The following is a 10,113-nucleotide window of genomic DNA, read 5'->3' as shown; positions in this document are numbered from 1 at the left end:
TTGTGTTGTTAGGGATGCTGTCTTTCCTGAAATTTCCTTAATTGTGTAGGTTCCAGTGTAGTCTGCTTCCATTCTCCCGCCTTTCCTGCTTCTCTTTCTCATGTTCAGTAAGAGTATTGCATCTCCCTCTTTAAACTCCACATTTCTGTACTTTTTCTGAACTCTTTTTGCAACTGCCTCTGTCATTTTTTTTGTGACCGTGCAATATTCTGCTTGACCTTTTCTCTTGTGCTCTCTTGCATTCTCTGACTGTCCCTGAGAAATTCACTGCAGTCTTCAAGGAGTATAATTGTTGAAAGCTACAACAAAATAGATAATGACTTGTACATTGTATAGACTTTTACACTAAATTAAATCTACAATAAAATATGAAACCTGTTTCTAATAAAGCTGAGCTTCATGGGCAATATATCTGCATTTATATATAACTACTGCATCTAATGGATATATGTGGGATCTGGGAGTTACATGAAAAGATATTGTAGTTGGGGTATTCAGAAAACCTGAGCAAGGTAAAAGAGGAGCAGTTTGTACCTTTTGGGGTAATATGCTATGCAACCTCAAATCATACTGGTTTATAGGGCTGTTACTTTCGTGAAAAAAATTCTGTTCGATTTGAGACATAAGTGTTCATTGAATCGATTGAAAAATCGATTTTCCATGTCTAAAGACGTTTCCAATATGGGGAAATCCACGGACAACTAACAGGCATTAGGACGAACGAAAAGACGGTGCTTGAGACGTGCAAAAGTCAGCAATATTCCTGATGATTTATTGGTTGGTCTGATCGATTGTGTAATCGATTTTCGAACATAAAAAGTGACAGCCCTACTGTTTTAAGCTATATCATCTAAGTTGATCTTTTAAAATGTTTGGTCACTTGATGCTTGGCCCTAACAGAAAGCCATTTTCAAGAAAAAACCTACCGGCAGTTCAACAGGCACTTCTGATGGAAATCTAGCTTCTCGCCCATACATTAAAAGAAATGGTGAGAATTTTGTTGTGGTTTGCATTTTGGATCTCAGCGAAAAAAGACTTGCATCTAGGTACTGGTCCCAGTCATCCTGCTGATCATTAACAAGCTTTTTAAGTGCCCTAGAAAATAATTTTTAGACTTATTTCTAAATGAATGCATTCCAAGACAGAAACTACCAACTTTCAATACACTCTGGTAATAATGATCAGAAGAGCTACCAAATAAACAAAACCCTGAAAATAAACGCAAGAATAATGAATGCTTACCGTTTGATGTTATCATTGGTTTTCTCATCAAGCCCATTTGTTTGGGGATGGTAAGCAGCCGTAACACTCCTCTCAATAGAGAGCAGCACACAAAGTGAGCTGTTGATCTAAAATAAAAAATAAAAATTGATCTGAACATTATGTTTATTTGGTTTATAGTACTTCTGTCAAATAATAGAGAATAGTTGGCAGAAGTATATAATACTTCTGCCAACTATGGTCGCAAGTTCCGTCGTTACCAATAGAGTTCAATGGAAATTGTGATCATAGTTGGCCAAAGATGCTTTTGGGAAACGCACCCCAGGACGGTTCTATGTTAGAACGGCAGTGTCTGTCAACACTTGTGGGCGGGGCCTGTGGCTTTAGTGACGTCACGTAACTATGATCGCAATTTCCATTGAACTCTATTGGTAACGACGGAACTTGCGACCATAGTTGGCTTTGGGAAACGCACCCCTGATCGAGTTCACAGCGAGTTGATAGTTGTACACATCCGCCATTGCTGCACTGACGAGAATGTCTCCCAAGTGTTGTCGCTTAACTGGATGTCTTAATCCACATAGCTCTGAAAACAGGTCGTTTGGAGACACTGCTTATGATTTATGGGGATTTAAAAAAAAAGGAGTGGGTGGATTTTTATCACTGCTGGGTGGTTGTGTACACACACTGCCATCACACATTAATGTCCAAACACCATGCAAAAGTGAATTTTGCATAATAGGTCCCCTTTAAAATTCACCCAAAAAATTAAAATTATGTCATCATTTACTCATGCCAACCAGTGAGACTTTCCTTCATCATCGAAATACAAGTGAAAATATTTGAAATGAAATCTGAGAGATTTCTGTTCCTCCATCGACAGTCCACACAACTGACACTTTGTCTCTTTAAAAAGTTCATAAATAGATCGTAAAACTAATCAAAAAGTTTTAGTCCAAATTTTCTGAAGAGAAACGATCAATTGATAAATGGATTTAATGTAGTTATTCTTCAACTCAATTGCTTGAAGTGTAAGAACCAATGAGGTTCATTCTCGTGTTACGCATCATGTTCGAGATTCAGCAAGAACCAATGAAGTTTATTCTTGTGATACACTACATGTTTGAGCTTTAGCGAGAACCAATCAGGTTCATTCTTGTGTTACGCAGCACGTTTGAGCTTCCACAAGAACGAATGAGGTTCAATATCATGTTATGCAGCACTTTGAGCTTCAGCAAGAACCAATCAGGTTCATTCTCATGTTATGCAGCATGTTTGAGCTTCCACAAGAACCAATGAGCTTCATTCTTGTGTTATGCAGCAGGTTTGAGCTTTCACAAGAACGAATGAAGTTCAATATGATGTTATGCAGCATGTTTGAGCTTCCACAAGAACCAATGAAGTTCATACTCATATCACGCACATTTCAGCTTCAGCGAGAACTATTCAGATTCATTCTCGTGTTACGCAGCACGTTTGAGCTTTCACAAGAAGGAATGAGGTTCAATATCATGTTATGCAGCATGTTTGAGCTTCCGCAAGAACCAATGAGGTTCATTCTCGTGTTACGCAGCACATTTAAGCTTCAGCAAGAGCCAATCAGGTTAATTTTCATGTTACGCAGCACGTTTAAGCTTCACAAAGAACCAATGAGGTTCATTCTCGTGTATTATACAGCACATTTGAGCTTCAGCAAGAACCAATGCGGTTCATTCTCGTGTTACGCAGTACTTTTGAACTTCAGGAAGAACCAATGCGGTTCATTCTCGTGTTACGCAGTACGTTTGAGCTTCAGCAAGAACCAATGCAGTTAATTCTCATGTTACGCAGCATGTTTGAGCTTCAGCGAAAACCAATGATGTTCATTACGGAGCACGTTTGAGCTTCAGCAAGAACCAATCAGATTAATTCTCGTGTTACGCAGCACATTTGAGCTTCCACAAGAACCAATGAGGTTCATTCTCGTGTTACTCACATTTCAGCTTCAGCGAGAACCAAACAGATTCACTCTCGTGTGTTATGCAGCATGTTTGATCTTCCACAAGAACCAATGAGGTTCATTCTCGTGTTACGCACATTTCAGCTTCAGCGAGAACTAATCAGGTTCATTCTCGTGTGTTATACAGCAAGTTTGAGCTTCAGCGAAAACCAATGAGGTTCATTCTTGTGTGTTACGCAGCCCATTTGAGCTTCAGCACAAACTAATCAGGTTCATTCTCATGTGTTATGCAGCAGGTTTGAGCTTCAGTGAAAACCAATGAGGTTAATTCTTGTGTGTTACGCAGCCCGTTTGAGCTTCCGCAAGAACCAATGAGGTTCATTCTCGTGTTACGCAGCACATTTGAGCTTCCTCAAGAACCAATGACGTTAATTCTCGTATGTTACGCAGCAGACTTGAGCTTCAGCAAGAACCAATGAGGTTCATTCTAGTATGACGCAGCATGTTTGTATTTCCAAAAGAACCAATGAGGTTTATTTTTGTGTTACGCAGCACATTTGAGCTTCCACAAGAACGAATGAGGTTCTTTCTCGTGTTACGCAGCACATTTGAGCTTCCGCAAGACCCAGAGGTTCATTCTTGTGTGTTACGCAGCACGTTTGAGCTTGTTTACGACGCAAAGGAAGTTCTAGTGAGAGGTTTGACTCTCACTTAATTCTCGTTGAAAAGGACAAATAAACCCTTTTAATTCCATATATTCTATATATGTCACAGTTGTGTTTCTGTCTGAGTCTTGTTTTCATTAGTCACGTCTTTGTTCTGTTCCCTTTCGAGAGGTCTTTCGTATTGCGTAAGCTAGCTTATGCTATGGGAAAACCCCTTTTCTTGAGATTACTGAAGCTTAAACTTTAAAACGCAGTGTAGCTGCACAGCAGACACAGATGAGCGCGAGTGCGGTCATTGGCTGTGCTGCGGAAACTGCTCGAACCTATGGCGAGTCAGCGCAGACGCTCGAACCAATCAGGCGCATTTCGCGCCCTGACACGTCAGAGCCCGCCAAAATGGGCGCGGTCCGCGTCCATAAAATGACCAGGCCTCACCTAAGGAGCCCAGATTTATCTCCATCAGCGAATGGCCACTTCGCTGACCTCCGGATACAAGCCTTCGCGCCGTTGAAAAGCTTCCAGCGGGACGAGCTAGCTGCATCGCAGTTCTGAGGATGTCGGCTCCCTTCGCCGCCTTCAGCCCGCCGTTTCTGCTGTGCCATCCCTATATCCTTTTAATGCAGTAGTCTGTTCGCCGTTGCGTCACACTTTTTCTAAAAGAGCAATTCCGAGGCATTGTTTCAAATGCCTCTTTCTAAAATGTGCCTCGTCAGAGGCCCTCTCTTCGGTGGGGACCGTCACATCCTCTGCGCTTCCTGTCTGGGCCGGGACCACGCGGACGCTGCACTCGCCAAGGGCGGTTGCCCTGAGTGTGACGGCATGGATCTCCCCACAATGCGGGCTCGACTGGCTGTTTTCGCCGCCGATGACCCCGCGCTTCCCGCTCCCTCTCTCCCTTTGATCGAGCCGTGCAAAGAAACAACATTCACAAGGGATGCCAGAGCGGACAGACACAAGCGAACGCACGCTGGGCTAGTCCCCACGTGCCTCGCTCTGTGTCGCGCGTCATGCAGAGCCCTCTCGAGCTCTCTGCATGACCCAGACAGACACTATGAGTGAGTTTTCGGCCTGGAAACCAGACACGCTGAAACTGCATCTCTCACGACGGCTGTTCTTGGCTGAGAACATGCCGCTCTCCTATGGGCTCGCGCTAACTTGTCTTACGTCATTCCCGCCCCTATGGCTCAGTGGTGGATACCAAGACTTCTGCGCCAGAGACCCATTTTCAAATCCTGGCTCTGACAGCAGGTGATATGGATACAGCACATTTTAATTTACGATTTGCACGTCATGTATGAACTGTCTACATGACTTGGACAGATAAAGCCATGCTGAAACTGCATTCACTCAAAGTCACAAAAGCTGTTCTCACTAGGACATGCTGTTCTCTGCGCTTGCGCCCAGCTTCCTTACGTACAGGAAGCGACCCCGCCCCTCCCATTTCAGAGCGCTCAAAAACAGGTGCGCCCACGTGTGACTCACATTCTACACAGTGGCTCAGTGGTGGAATATAAGACTTTTGTGCCGGAGACCCGAGTTCGAATCCCGGCTACGTGTTTCCCACCTGAATCTTTTCACCAAAGCAGATGAGCTCACCCCGGCTCCATCCTGCATGACTCACCATCTTTGGCAGCGTCAGAAGACGGGGATTTGTCGGGCTCAACTTTGACCCCACCCCCCATCTAAGCGCAGCATAAGTGAAAAACAATTGGACTGAGCATGGACAGCAATCCTCTCTAGCTCAAGCCAGAGATATCCTAAATGCAGGTTATGATCCCACTGTAATGTATGCTCCCCTGCACACAAGCACTGTTCCCACAGTCCTAAATTCTCCCACAATCCACGCTGGAAACACATTACGTGTAGGTCATGTGACCACTTCGAAGTGCTCACTCCTCCACGCAAACACTGTTCACACAGTATCAAGTTTTCCTCCAGCTCATGCCGGGAGCTTAATGACCGTAGTGCGCGTGTGCGCTATGAAGCATGCACCCCTACTCACACATGCGGAGATCGCATTAAAAGTAGATCATGTGCTCACTATGAAGTTACGCACTCCTACACACAAGCACTGTTCACACAGTATCAGGCTCTCCAGCAGAAAGTGTAATGAATGTAATGCTATTAAGTGTGCACCCCTACACATAAACGAGCCCACCGTAATATCAATTCTCCCCCCAGCTAATGTGGGAGATTTAATAAACGTGTGTTGTGTGCCAACTGTGAAGTATGCACCCCCACATGCGAAACTGTTCATTCAGTGATAAAGGGTGCGTCTGCTGTAATGTGCACGCCCCTGAACTTGAGTGCGCTCATAGCGGTGCGAACATTAAACAGCTGGGCGGCCGGGTCCCTATTACACAGCGGCCCGTCCCCAGTTTTTCATTCAACCCCTAGCTATACGGGCCGAGGCCTGGCAGGCCATCCCCGGTATATCAGAATGGGTGTTGAACATAATAAAACGAAGCTACTCACTACAGTTTGCTCGCAGACCCCCGCGCTTTTCAGACGTGATTGAGACGACAGTGAGAAGAGGCGTGGCTCACGTCCTTTGCACCGAAGTGTCGAGACTGTTAGAGAAGGGAGCTGTGGAAACAGTCCCATTATCACAAAGCGAGTCGGGATTTTACTTCCTCGTCCCAAAGAAGATGATGTCTCAAACCCATCCTAGACCTCATACACCTGAACAAAGCGCTTATGACCGTTCAGAATGCTGACAACCAAACAAATCCTGTCACAGATTCACCCGGGGGATTGGTTTATCTCAGTGGATCTGATTGATGCTTATTTTCATATCCAGATATCGCCCCATCACAGGCCATTTCTCAGATTCGCCATGAGGGGCAGGTTTACCAGTACACAGTACTGCCGTTCGGCCTATCACTGGCACCTTGTGCTTTTACGAAGTGCATGGACACAGCACTTATCCCCCTGAGACAGCGGGGAGTGCGAGTGTTGAATTACCTTGATGATTGGCTGATTATAGCCCAATCAGAGGAAAAATTGATAACTCACAGATCCTGGCTCTTTAGCCATATAGAAAGCCTGAGAATCAGGATCAACGTTTCAAAGAGCACACTGTCTCCCAGCCAAAGCATCTCTTTCCTGGGTACAGCGATAGACTCTATACAAATGAAAGCGTGCCTCACATCAGAGTGCGCGCTCACTGTTTAGCGCCTAGCGGTATCTTTCAGAGCAGGCGCACGCACGCGTCTCAAGAGATTTCAGAGGATGTTGGGTCTTATGGCCTCAGCATCATCAGTACTCCAGCTTGGACTACTGCACATGCATCCTCTCCAGTGCTGGCTAAAACCCTGTGTACCAACTCACACATGGCGATCTGGCCACTTACAAATCAAAGCGAACCATGGCTGTATCAAGTCAAGTCAAGTCATCCTCATTTATATAGCGCTTTTAACAATGTAGATTGTTTCAAAGCAGCTTTACAGAGATAAACATATAATTTAAGGTAACAGAGATTGGTTTGGTTTTATAGTGGTTCTTGAATAATGTTTTTTCCAGCTAAAGTTAGTTTTGATTGATTCACTTCTGTCTAAATGATCATTTGTTATTAAATTAGGGGCCGCTAAGACAACACCGTTCTCTCTAAACAGGCTTTAAACGCGAACCTGTGATAGACGCTGATGGCGTTCACATGCGCATTAAGAATTGATTCTATAGTTATGTGCGTTTGAATATGTGCGCTGGTTTGTAACTCCTTACAAACCATGCTTAAACAACCTACTTGGCTATAAATTTTGATGCAGAATTTTATTTTATTTTATCACTTCAGGTAGGTATGCGAACCGAAAAAAATTCCACAACGCTTTATCTGTAGAGTGGTATAGGGATCCTCCATAGGGAGAGGCTAGTTGGCACTTCAGCACTGCACTGTCATCGGGTCCAGGCGAAGGTCTTTCGTCAGACCTGGATACGGCCTGGATCCGGCAGGCTGCGGAAAACCTCGGGATAAACAAAGACACTAAAATTAGTGTAGATGCCATTCTTCTTATGATGTAACGAGTACATCAGGATTTAAGGGAAGTGTTTCCAGTTCCGGCTGACCTAATCTAGGCAGCCTAATATTGAATTATAGAAGTCGATAATGTATTATTTGAATGCTAGGTCAAAGAGTTGTGTTTTTAGTCTAGCTTTGAACTGACAGACTGTGTCTGCTTCCCGGACAATGTTAGGAAGACTGTTCCAAAGTTTTGGTGCTAAATAGGAGAAGGATCTACCGTCAGCAGTCGATTTTGATATTCTAGGTACTATCAACTGGCCGGACGTTTTAGATCGCAATAGACGTGAAGGACTATAATGCGTTAAGAGCTCGCTCAAGTACCTCGGAGCTAATACATTTAGTGCTTTGTAAGTAATCAGCAATATTTTAAAATTTATACGATGTTTAATAGCCAGCCAATGCAGTGTTGACAGAACCGGGCTAATATGGTTATACTTCCTGGTTCTGGTAAGAACTCTAGCGGCTGCGTTTTGAACTAGCTGTAGTTTGTTTATTAAGCATGCAGGGCAACCACCCAGTAGAGCATTACAATAATCTAGCCTTGAGGTCATGAACGCATGAACTAGTTGTTCCGCATTTGTTAATGAGAGCATATGACGTAATTTAGATGGAAAAATGCGGTTTTACAGATACTAGACACGTGACTTTCAAATGAAAGATTGGTATCAAAGAGCACACCCAGGTTCCTAACCGACGACGAGGACATGACAGAGCAGCAATAAAGTGTTAGACAGTATTTTAGGTTATTACGTGTGGAAGTTTTTTGTCCAATAATTAGAATCTCTGTTTTTCCAGAATTTAGTAGTAGGAAATTACTAGTCATCCAATTTTTTATATCAACTATGCATTCCGTTAATTTTGTGTTGTGTAAATTTCGTTAGGTTTTGAAGAAATATACAGCTGAGTATCATCAGCATAAAAGTGAAAGCTAATTCCATGTTTCCTAATGATATCTCCTAAAGGTAGCATGTACAGAGTGAAAAGCAGTGGCCCTAGTACTGAGCCTTGTAGTACGCCATACTGAACTTGTGATCGATAAGACATCTCTTCGTTTACTGCTACAAACTGATGGCGGTCAGATAAATATGATTTATACCATGCTAGTGCAATTCCACTAATGCCAACATAGTTTTCTAGTCTATTTAAAGAATGTTTTGTCAATGGTGTCAAATGCAGCACTAAGATCAAGTAACACTAATAGACAGATACAACCACGATCGGATGATAAGAGCAAATCATTTGTGACTCTAATGAGAGCTGTCTCAGTACTATGGTACGGTCAAAATCCAGACTGAAAATCCTTGCAGATACCGTTTCTTTCAAGAAAGGAACACAGTTGTGAGGATACTGCTTTTTCTAATATCTTTGACAGAAAAGGTAGATTTGAGATCGGCCTGTAATTGACTAATTCTGTAGGATCAAGTTGCGTTTTTTTAACAAGCGGTTTAATCATAGCCAGCTTAAAGGTTTTTGGTACGTATATCCTAGAGACAAAGACGAATTAATGATATTAACAAAGAGGATCTATGACATCTGGAAGCATCCCTTTCCGTAGCTTAGTCGGTATAGGGTCTAACATACATGTTGTCGATTTAGATGATTTAACGAGTTTGCGAAATCCTTCCTCTCCTATAGCAACAAATGAATAAAATTTTACCTCAGGGAGATTACAATGCACTCCCTGATGCGATACTGTAGTAGACGGTTGCATAGTTATAATTTTGTCCCTAATATTATCAATCTTTAAAGTGAAGAAGTTCATAAAGTCATTACTGCTGTGTTTCTTGGAAACTTCCGGGCTTGAAGCTTTCTTTTTGTTAGTTTTGTCAGGTGTGTGAGAGAAAGGACCCAAATGCGCTGTAGCAGTTAAACAGTCTTTTAATCAACTTAGGAAGCTGTCCACAGGAAAGATAAAAGAACAGTATATTGCAGTCAATAATAAATGTTGAACATAAATTGCCAGCAGAGTTGACTGAAGAGATGAAACGTAAATCCCCCTTCTAGGACAGCGTAGCGCAGAAAGAGACTGTGGTCCCGGGAGGAGAACTGCACGCTTCGGATACCTCGGGATACCAGAGCATAGAGGATGGCTGGAAACTAGAAGAAGCAAACACAATTAGAGGGAAAGGGGGAGCAGGTGTGGGAATGATTAGTGCGATGCCGGGATAGAGTAGGGACAGCTGACTCTGAGAGTGATGAGAGAGTGTGTAATGAGTGTATGCTTAACGAGCGGTGAGTGAGAGACCACGAGAGGGAGACAGAGAAAA

General features: G+C 43.3%; 1 long non-coding RNA gene across 1 annotated transcript; it reads right to left on the bottom strand.

Moving 5' to 3' along the window:
* Positions 1–8: 8 nt before the first annotated feature.
* Positions 9–1,361, bottom strand: LOC143746360 (uncharacterized). Its single transcript, XR_013206512.1, has 3 exons — positions 1,243–1,361; positions 927–1,095; positions 9–299 (listed from the first exon to the last, which is right to left on the bottom strand). It is a non-coding gene; the product is annotated as an uncharacterized LOC143746360 (long non-coding RNA).
* Between the last annotated feature and the right edge of the window lie 8,752 nt (positions 1,362–10,113).

This window comes from Siphateles boraxobius, unplaced genomic scaffold (genome assembly GCF_051911475.1).
Source record: "Siphateles boraxobius isolate OS27281-9 unplaced genomic scaffold, OSU_SipBor_1 22, whole genome shotgun sequence".
Lineage (NCBI taxonomy): Eukaryota > Metazoa > Chordata > Actinopteri > Cypriniformes > Leuciscidae > Siphateles > Siphateles boraxobius.
The sequence above is the reverse complement of the archived record's forward strand: the minus strand, read 5'-3'. Positions and strand labels throughout refer to the sequence as shown.